Source organism: Oncorhynchus mykiss, chromosome 17, assembly GCF_013265735.2.
Source record: "Oncorhynchus mykiss isolate Arlee chromosome 17, USDA_OmykA_1.1, whole genome shotgun sequence".
NCBI classification, from domain to species: domain Eukaryota; kingdom Metazoa; phylum Chordata; class Actinopteri; order Salmoniformes; family Salmonidae; genus Oncorhynchus; species Oncorhynchus mykiss.
Window position 1 is genome coordinate 39,812,734 of NC_048581.1, and position 9,512 is coordinate 39,822,245.

Genomic DNA, 9,512 nt, shown 5'->3' on the forward strand with positions numbered 1-9,512 from the left:
CCTATCCCAGTCTGCTATCCCCACATGCTTCAAGATGGCCACCATTGTTCCTGTACCCAAGAATGCAAAGGTAACTTAACTAAATGACTATCGCCCCTTTGCACTCACTTCTGTCATCATGAAGTGCTTTGGGAGACTAGTCAAGGATCATATCACCCAAGACCCACTTCAATTTGCTTACCGCCCCAATAGATCCACAGACGATGCACTCGCCATAACACTGCACATTGCCCTATCTCATCGGGGCAAGAGGAATACCTATGTAAGAATGCTGTTCATTGACTATAGCTCAGCATTCAACACCACAGTACCCTCCAAGCTCATCATTAAGCTTGAGACCCTGGGTCTTAACCCCACCATGTGCAATTTGGTCCTGGATCTCCTGACGGGCCGCCCCCAGGTTGTGAAGGTAGGAAACAACATCTCCACTCCGCTGATCCTCAACACTGGTGCCCCACAAGGGTGCATGCTCAGCCCCCTTCTGTACTCCCTGTTCACCCATAACTGCGTGGCCATGCAAGCCTCCAACTCAATCATCAACTTTGCAGACGACACAACAGGAGTAGGCTTGATTACCAACAACAACGAGACAGCCTACAGGGAGGAGGTGAGGGCTCTCTGAGTGTGGTGTCAGGAAAACAGCCTCACACTCAACGTCAACAAAACAAAGGAGATGATCGTGGACTTCAGGAAACAGCAGAGGGAGCAACCCCCTATCCACATTGACAGGACAGCAACAGAGAAGGTAGAACGTTTTAAGTTCCTCTGCATCTTTGATATTCTGAAATGGTTTACCCACACAAACAGTGTGGTGAAGAAGGCTCAACAGCGTCGCTTCAACCTCAGGAGATGAAGAATTGTCACCTAAAACCCTCACAAACTTTTACAGGTGCACAATTGAGAGCATCCTGTCAGGCTGTATCACTACTTGGCACGGCAACTGCACCGCCCACAACCGCAGGGCTCTCCAGAGGGTGGTGCGGACTGCACAACATCACCGGGGGCAAACTATCATCCTTTCAGGACACCTCCTACAGCACCCGATGTCACTGGAAGGCCAAAAAGGCCATCACTAGCTCAGAGAGGCTGCTGCCTACATACAGACTTGAAATCCTTGGCCACTTTTATAAATGGAACACTAGTCACTTTAATAATGCCACTTTAATAATGTTTACATATCTTGTGTTATCCATCTCATATGTATATACTGTATTCTATACTATCTCTTGTATCTTAGCCTATGCCGCTCTGTCATTGCTCATCCATATATTTATATATTCTTCTTCCATTTTGATTTGATAACAAATGGTAACTATAGTAGCCGTATGTGTGTGTTTATCATGTGTGTGTACTGTGTGTGTGTGGACATTTGTCCTGCTCTCGTGTATGAAAGTGTGAGTGTGTGCTGCTCGTGTGTGTGTGTGTGTGTGTGCGGCTGGGAGCCATGCACTTATCTTCCATGCCTGGTATCGATGGCAGTTACTAAGAGAGTGGTGTAGGAGTGAGTCAGTGTGTTTACTGTTTTCACAGATGGAGCTCTGACACTGTCAGGATAACTGAGATAAATGACTAGCGCCGAGCACAGCAGATGGGAAAAACAACAGCCCCACAGCCAGACATGAACACACAAGAGCACACACATATATATATACACACACACAGGGCCGGCCCTGGGCATAAGCAACATAAGTGGTCGTTGGGGTCATGACTTAGTATAGTAAAAACCACAAGGTGCAATTAAAAAATTGGGTTGTTCATCAGCAGTTTTCTCTTATGTCAGTTACTGACAGTCACTCAATTAGCCCAGCTAAAATGTTTTAATATTGGTAAGTTACTTTAGCCAACTATCTAAACCTTGTAGTAATCATGACCAAATTACAGACTGGGCACGCAGGGCACATGCAGAGGGCCCTGACCTCCAGGGGACCCCAAATGATTTTGTTAGTCACTCTCACTCAGATATCATATTAACATGGCATAAGTCATGGCAAAATGTGTAGAATTGAGGGAATTAACTTTTAAACTGCAAACATTTCTCTCCACCTCATGGCAAAATTAGCAACATTGCAGGGAATTAGCTGATTAGTAGAATTGCATGAAGATAGTTTTAAAATTGTTACATTTTCTCTCCGCCCCTCAATCAAATGTGTAGCATTGCAGAAAACTTGCTTTAAAACTTCAATTATTTCTAAACTAAAATGTTCACCTGCAAGGTGGGGGGCCCGCCCAACCAAATATTGCTTAGGGCACCTAAAAGGCCCTGCACACACAGGCATAGTGCATACCACACAGATGTTGCACAAATGTTGATTTGCCACACAAATGCATACTTAAACATGAGTGCATGAGCACTCACACACACACGAGGGGGAAAACTATAATGAAGAAAAGGTTACAGTTCAAATACACTCATAACTCACGCACAAAAAGAATCCGAGAGAAACCGACACTAGTATTCTGCAACGGATGGCATCAAATTAAAAAACAGTTACCTATATTTCCTCAGATATTTTTTTGTTCCTATTTACAGTACAACAGTAGACCGCAGAAGAACTTAGCTACTCATTAGTGCTGTAACTTCAGCTGCTGATTTATTCAATATGTACATTGATTAATGCGGAGAGGCCATCTGTTGTCAATTAACAGTCCCATGAATACATGTGTTAGTTAAGGGTATGGACTTTGCAGTGAAAGACAGGAAGTCCACAGCCAGTATCTATATATCTACTAATGGAATGTTATTGTTCATGGATAGGGTCGATAAAAGGTTAATGAAAAACTTGTAGGCCTGTAACATGTCATACTGTATTGTCCATGCCTTTGAGCTCTGCATTCTTGTTTGTAAATGAGTAAATATGACAAAAACATGAGGAAAATAGATCAGATCTAGGTCAATATACAAGATTGTAATCTTTGATTATCACGTATGTATGCTAACGAGGGTGTCGCTTTACAGTTAGTGGCCATGCTACAACAGTAAAATACTGCCTCCTTGTGGTTGACTAAATGGAACATCTAGAATACTGTGCGTATGTCTTAAATGGCACACTGTTCCCTATATAGTGCACTAATTTTGACCAGGGCCCATGGGGCTTTAGAGCCATTAGAGTGCCATTTGGGACACAACCACGTTGTGCAGCTGATGTGTGTCAGTAAATTACAGTACATGTCGTATCTGCATACTGTTGTATTTGATTATTTTCCTCCATTCCTCACATCTCCCCTCGCCTCCTTCTCATAACATCAGAGGGAATTGGAGAATATCTTCTTCTCAGATCTTCTCATCCAATACCAAATCAAATAATCAAAATACATAAAAATACATCCCAAGTCCCAACTTTCTGAATTCCTCTTTCCTTGATTCCTCACATTCTCTCTCCTACGCCTCAGTCTCCAAATGCATTGGAGAATGAGGTCCGAGAGGAAAGACCCTGGACCTTCTCTTCCAAGATGGGATGCAAGATGGGATGAGATGGGATGCAAGGACTCTCAGAAAGACTAATTGAGATGAGAATAAACTTCTCACTGGACTCATAAGCTAAATTAAAGTGTCATCAATAAAGGTGAGAGATATTCCCATGATATCATAACTATAGATGGTTTCCAGGTGACATACGCCATTTTCATGGTGGAAGACCACTGCATACATTTTTACCCACAATCATGAAGGACCAAGGAGATGAGCAAAGAAACCTTTTTGCTCATCAAGACCTGAACCCAGACAGCTGTCAGTAGATATTAGATATTTGAGCAATATGAAATGGAAGGAAGTTCCATGCAATAAGGGCTCTATATAATACTGTACGCTTTCTTGAATTTGATCTGGATTTGGATACTGTGAAAAGACCCCTGGTGGCATGTCTGGTGGGATAAGTGTGTGTGTCAGAGCTGTGTGTAAGTTAACTATGCAAACAATTTGGGATTTTCAACACAACACATTAATGTTTCTTATAAAAAGAAGAAGTGATGCAGTCAGTCTCTCCTCAACTCTTAGCCAAGAGAGACTGGCATGCATAGTATTTGTATCAACCCTCTGATATAAATGCAATTAAGAGCAAAATGTGCCGCTCTGTTCTGGGCCAGCTGCAGCTTAACTAGGTCTGTCATTGCAGCAGTGGACCACACGACTGGGCAATAATCAAGATTAGACAAAACTAGAGCCTGCAGAACTAGCTTTTTAGAGTATGGTGTCAAAAAAGCAGAGCATCTCTTTATTATGGCCAGACCTCTCCCCATCTTTACAACCATTGAATCTATATGTTTTGACCATGACAGTTTACAATCTAAAGTAATGCCAAGTAATTTAATCTCCTCAACTTGTTCAACAGCCACACCATTCATTACCAGATTCAGCTGAGGTATAGAACTTAAGGAATGATTTGTACCAAATATAATGATCTTAGTTTTAGAGATGTTCTGGACCAGTTTATTACTGGCCACCCATTCTAAAACAGACTGAAACCCTTAACAAAAAGTTGCAATAACTTCATTAGCTATGGTTGCTGATACGTACATGGTTGAATCATCAGCATACATGGACACACATGTTTTGTTTAATGCCAGTAGCAGGTCATTGGTAAAAATAGAAAAGAGTAGAGGGCCTAGAGAGCTTCCCTGCGGCACACCACACTTTACATATTTGACATTAGAGAAGCTTCCATTAAAGAAAATCCTCTGAGTTCTATTAGATAGATAGCTCTGAATCCACGATATGGCAGAGGTTGAAAAGCCATAACACATACGTTTTTTTCAACAACAGGTTATCATCAATAAAATCAAAGGATGCACTGAAATTTAACAGTACAGCTCTCACAATCTTCTTATTATGAATTTCTTTCAACCAATCACCAGTCATTTGTGTTGGTGCAGTACATGTTGAGTGCCCTTCTCTATAAGCATGCTGAAAGTCTGATGTTAATTTGTTTCCAGAAAAATAGCATTGTATTTGGTCAAACACAATTTTTTCCAACAGTTTGCTTTTCTTTCTTTATTAGTTTTTTATGCATGAATACAACTGATCACTGTTCGTTGTTGCATTTCCTGCCTAAGTTTGCTCACTTTGCCAATGAAATAATCATTAAAATAATTGGCAACATCAAATGGTTTTGTTTTTTCCAGGTCTCTCCAGAGATGTCCGATCAAGTTCAAGTCTGTGCTCTGGCTGAGCCACTTAAAGACATTCAGCGACTTGTCCCGAAGCCACTCCTGCGTTGCCTTGGCTATGTGCTTAGGGTCGTTGTCCTGTTGGAAGATGAACCTGAGCGGTATGTAGCAGGTTTTCATCAAGGATCTCTCTGCACTTTGCTCCATTCATCTTTCCCTCGACCCTGACTGGACTCCCAGTCCCAACTGCTGAAAAACATCCCCACAGCATGATGCTGCCACCACCATGCTTCACCATAGGGACGGTGCCAGGTTTCCAGAGACGTAACGCTTGGCATTCAATCTTGTTTCTCATGGTCTGTGAATCTTTAGATGATTTTCGGCAAGCTGATTGGTGGAGTGCTGCAGAGATGGTTGTCCTTCTGGAAGGTTCTCCAATCTCCACAAAGGAACTCTGGAGCTCTGTCAAGAGTGACAATCGGGTTCAAAGGCCCTTCTCTCCCGATTGCCTAGTTTGGCCAGGCAGCCAGCTCTAGGAAGAGTCTTGGTGGTTCCAAACTTCTTCCATATAATACTGATGGAAGCCACTGTGTTCCAGGAGACCTTCAATGCTGCAGATATTTTTTGATATAATTCCCCAGATCTGTGCCTCTACGGACAATTCCTTTGACCTCATGGCTTGGTATTTTGCCTTGACATGCACTGCCAACTGTGGGAATTTATATGTATAAACAGGTAAGTGTGCCTTTCCAAATCATGTCCAATCAAATTAATTTACCACAGGTGGACTCCAATGAAGTTGTAGAAACTTCTCAGGGATGATCAATGGAAACAGGTTTTTACCTGAGCTCAATTTCAAGTCTCATAGCAAAGGGTCTGAATACGTATTTGCATAAGGTATCTGTTTTTTTATTTTTAATAATTTAGCTACAATTTCTAAAAACCTGTTTTCACTTTGTCATTATGGGGTATTGTGTGTAGATTGATGAGGGAAAAAAATGTAATGTTTTTTTTAAATAAGGCTGTAGCTGAATACTTGTAGGGAGCTATATGGTGGTATTCAATAAATATAAACAGATATTTTGATTTTATATTTTGACTTGCAAAAGTATTCATCCCCCTTGGCATTTTTCCTATTTTGTTGCATTACAACCTGTAGTTGAAAAATATTTTTATTTGGATTTTATGTTATGGACATACACAAAATTGTCTAAATTGGTGAAGTGAAATGCAAAAAAAAATGTTTTCCCAAAAATTAAAAATGGAAAGTGTTGCATGCATATGTATTCACCCCCTTTGCTATGAATCCCCTAAATAAGATCTGGTGCAACCAATTAGCTAGCTCTGTAGCTAGCTTACACCAGAAAGCTCAAAAATAAAGGCAACCGTAGCTAGCAAATTAATGTAGTTTTGATTAGCTAGGTAGCTAGCTAGCTAGCGTAGTACTGGTCAGATGAGAGCTAACGTTAGCTAGGTAACTAACCAACAAGCAAGGAAGCTAGCTAGCTACTTTTAGCCAAGTAACAGTAATGTTTTTCACATAAGACTGAAGTCTTTAGCTAGCTAAATAACTTAGCTAACATAAGATTGTAATGTTAGCTAACATGTATAGCCGTTGTGAAGCTGGGTGGATGTACTGCCAAATTCTCTAAAACGACATTGTGTTATGTTAGAGAAATTAACATTAAATTCTTTGTCACCAGCTCTGGTGGACAGTCCTGTCATCAGCATGCCAATTTCACACTCCCTCAAAACTTGAGACATCTATGGCTTTGTGTTGTGTGTCAAAACTGCACATTTTAGTGACCTTTTGTTGCCCCAGCACAAGCTGAACCTGTGTAATAACCATGTTTTTTAAAGCAGCTTCTTGACATGCCACACTTGTCAGGTGGATGGATTATATTTTCACCACAGCAATTGATAAAACAGGATCATGTTTGAAACACAAGTGGTTCTGAGCATAATTCAATAATACACAGGTAAGATAAATGAACAGTTACAGAAGTCAGGAATGAATCTGAGCTACTGTGTCCAACACACCTGTTGTTATGTTGGGCACCTACTGGCCAAAAAATGATGTTTTTATTATGTTTTTTTTATACACGTTTTGCTAAAATAAAGGTTTAAGGAAATATAGGCATGCACCACATTAATACAAGACAAAACAGCACAATCAAGCCTGATCAAATCAAATCAAATTGTATTGGTCACATACACATGTTTAGCAGATGTTGTTGCAAGTGTAGCAAAATGCTTGTGTTCCTAGCTCCAACAGTGCAGTAATATCTAACAATTCACACAAATGTAAAAGAAAGACAATGGAATTAAGAAATATAGAAATATTAGGACGAGCAATGTCGGACTCCAGAGTAGATATATGAACTCTGCAGACAAGACACTGTCTTTCAAAGATAATTAGTAAAAATCTAAATAACTTCACAGATCTTCATTGTAAAGGGTTTAAACACTGTTTCCAATGATTGTTCAATGAATCATAAACAATTAATGAACATGCACTTATGGAACGGTCGTTAACCTTTCTAGCGCAGGGCTGAAAAGGGCGAAATTCAAAAATATTTTTTAGAAATATGTAACTTTCACACATTAACAAGTCCAATACAGCAAATGGAAGATAAACATCTTGTTAATCTATCCATCATGTCCGATTTCAAAAAGGCTTTACAGCTAAAGCACAACATATGATTATGTTAGATCACCGCCAAGTCGAAAAAACACAGCCATTTTTCCAGCCAAAGATAGGAGTCACGAAAAGCAGAAATATAGATAAAATTAATCACTAACCTTTGATGATCTTCATTAGATGACACTCATAGGACATCATGTTACACAATACATGTATGTTTTGTTCGATAATGTGCATATTTGTATCCAAAAATCTCAGTTTACATTGGCGCCTTACGTGCAGTAATGTTTTGATTCCAAAACATCCGGTGGTTTTGCAGAAATACTCATAATAAACATTTATTAAAGATACTAGTGTTATTCACAGAATTAAAGATAGACTTCTCCTTAATGCAACCGCTGTGTCAGATTTCAAAAAAACTTTACGGAAAAAGCATAATCTGAGAACGGCGCTCAGAACCCAAAACAGCCAGAGGAATAGCCGCCATTTTGGAATCAACAAAGTTAGAAACAACATCATAAATATTCACCTACCTTTGATGATCTTCATCAGAAGGCACTCCCAGGAATCCCAGTTTGACAATAAATGACTGATGTGTTCCATAAAGTTCCATCATTTATGTCCAAATAGCCACTTGTTGTTAGCGTGTTCAGCCCAGTAATCCATCTTCATGAGGCGCGAGCATTTCATCCAGACAAAAACTCAAAAAGTTCCGTTACAGTCCTTTAGAAACATGTCAAACGATGTATGGAATCAATAGTTAGGATGTTTTTAACATAAAACATCAATAATGTTCCAACCAGAGAATTTCTTTGTCTTCAGAAAGGCACTGGAACGAGCCCCTCATGAGCCCCTCCTTTATAGTAGAATCCTCATTCAAGTTTCAAAAGACTGTTGACATCTAGTGGAAGCCCTAGGAAGTGCAACCTCCTCCATATCTCAATGTGTACTCGGTAGGCCAAGCTTTGAAAAACTACAAACCTCAGATGTCCAACTTCCTGGTTGGATTTTTCTCAGGTTTTCGCCTGCCATAGGAGTTCTGTTATACTCACAGACATCATTCAAACAGTTATAGAAACTTCAGAGTGTTTTCTATCCAATACTAATAATACTATGCATATATTAGCATCTGGGACAGAGTAGGAGGCAGTTCACTCTGGGCATACTATTCATCCAAAAGTGAAAATGCTGCCCCCTATCCCAAAAAAGGGAGAGAGGCTTATAGGCCTGTTGTAAGGCAGGTCCTCACCAGACATCACCGGCAACAACGTTGCCTATTGGCACAAACCCACTGCCGCTGGACCAGACAGGATTGGCAAAAAGTGCTCTTCACTGATGAGTCACAGTTTTGTCCTTCCAGCGGCAATGGTCGGATTTGCGCTTATCGTCAACGGAATGAGCGTTACACCGAGGCCTGTACTCTGGAACGGGATCGATTTGGAGGTGGAGGGTCCGTCATGGTCTGGGGCGGTGTGTCACAGCATCATCGGACTGAGCTTGTCTTTGCAGGCAATCTCAACACTGTGCGTTATAGGGAAGACATCCTCCTCCCTCATGTGGTACCCATCCTGCAGGCTCATCCTGACATGCCCCTTCAGGATGACAATGCCACCAGCCATACTGCTCGTTCTGTGCGTGATTTCCTGCAAGACAGGAATGTCAGTGTTCTACCATGGCCAGTGAAGAGCCCGGATCTCAATTCCATTGAGCATGCCTGGGACCTGTTGGATCGGAGGGTGAGGGCTAGGACCATTCCCCCCCAGAA